The 2,062-nt window shown below is 32.2% G+C and overlaps 1 protein-coding gene across 2 annotated transcripts in view; it reads right to left on the reverse strand.

The window, feature by feature from the left end:
• LOC101850889 overlaps positions 1-2,062 on the reverse strand; it is a 44,431-nt gene that overhangs the window by 41,921 nt on the left and 448 nt on the right. The gene's annotated exons all lie outside the window — the stretch shown is intronic.

Below are 2,062 nucleotides of genomic sequence, written 5' to 3' on the forward strand. Positions count from 1 at the left end.
AAAATAATAAAACTTTTAATAATTTTGTGCAATAAATAATAAAGAATAATGATATTAATAACGCAACACCATAACATTCTCTACAATTGCCCAAGTCTCTGTATGACTTCGTGTGCTTCAGTACACCAACAAGACCAACTATGATGATGATGATGATGATGATGATGATGATGATGATGATGATGATGATGATGATGATGATGATGATGATGATGACCACGATGATGATGATGATGATGATGATGATGATGATGATGATGATGATGATGATGATGATGATGATGATGATGATGATGATGATGATGATGATGATGATGATGATGATGATGATGATGATTGTTATTTTTAACAAGTACATATTCATTAATATTTTTATCATAGCCTCACACATTTTTCTTGCTGTTTGCTCTGTAATCATTTTTTTTCTATAATCCCTGTTGCTACTGGAACCGCTGGAATAATTAATGCTGCTATTGTAATCGGTTTAGTTGTAGCTTTATCACTGATTATCTATTAATAGCTTCAACTTGATATCGTTATTCTTCTGTTTTTACCGTCCAGGTTAATGTTTTATTATTATTATTACTATTATTATTAAATTATTTTATTATTATTATTATTATTATTATTATTATTATTATTATTATTATTATTATTATTATTATTATTATTATTGTTGTTATTGCTGTTGTCGATGATGTTGTTGTTGCTGTTATCATTATTATTTCTACTATTATTATTATTTTCATCGTCATTGTCAGTATTTTCATTACTGCATTCGTATTCTTGTTGTTGTTACATTATATTAGTCATCATTCTTTTTAGTGGTTATAATCAATGCTATATGACACATTGTGTCATGACACGGAAGGATCCGACGATTATCTGCCTTTGAATAGATGGAGTTATTGGTAAAAACATAAAACTTGTTCATTTTTCTTTCTGTTTAATGAAAGAAGTACCCAACTTTCTAAAATACAAGTGGAGATATGAGCCTTTGATCAATGATTTTCTGGGGAATTCTTGCAGAAAAGAGATTTGACATGAACATTAGAGGTGCTGAGCCTCCCCTCCCCCCCAACCCCTTCCGAAACAAAAATGAAAAAACAATGTATTACCTAAACGGGCAGAAAAATATCTATTTTCTTCTTTTGACGAGCGCCTGATATCACGTGATGCCACACATAATACATTTGTTCAAAAAGCATCTTCTTCATCATCATCATCATTACACTCATTATTACACTAACAGTAAGCCAAAGAGAAAACCCCAACAGAAAACAACACCCCCCCACCCACCCCCCACCCCCGCTCCTCCCCCCCCCCAAAAAAAAATTAATTGAAATTAAAATTAAAATTAAAATTAAAAATAAAAGAAACAAACAAATAAATACGTGAAATAGAAGTAAGCAGAACAAAACAAAACAAAATAAAAATACATGTACAAAATAAGAAAAGCACGTTTGACTAAGAGTACAGTTTATCACTCAGCGTCTGGTTTACGCTTTATACATTGTACTCCTTATTTGTTTACGCCTCATTTATTTAACAAAAAACAAAACAAAGAAACAAACAAACAAAGATTAACTTCATCAAGTTCCCGACATAGTTGTTCATATTATCATTCTTCATTCATTTACCCCTTTGTTGCATGAAAGTGATTTATGTTATTATTGAGGTTATGTTTGTAGAATCCTGTTTCCAATCCTTTATCGAAACATTGTTTCATAGTTTTGGGTAATATTTAATTTATTTCTCATTCAGTTTTTAAAAAATGATTTATCTTTATTTGTATTATTTATTCATTTGCATAATATGCAGATAAATTTAGACATAACATAATTTATTTCATTATTGTTTTGTTTGGTCTATATTGCCACCAGCACAGTCTGCCATAATCTCCTGTGTCAGAGTTATCTCTCTCCTCCGTTACCACCTGATTGTGGGGCAGTGTCTGGGGGAGCCCTGGGTGGGACCAGAGAGGGTTTAGTGGGACTACTGGTTAGTTGAGGCGGGGGAGAGAGGGAGAGAGAGAGAGAGAGAGAGAGGGAGGGAGAGAGAG

This window comes from Aplysia californica, unplaced genomic scaffold (assembly GCF_000002075.1).
Source record: "Aplysia californica isolate F4 #8 unplaced genomic scaffold, AplCal3.0 scaffold00184, whole genome shotgun sequence".
NCBI lineage: Eukaryota > Metazoa > Mollusca > Gastropoda > Aplysiida > Aplysiidae > Aplysia > Aplysia californica.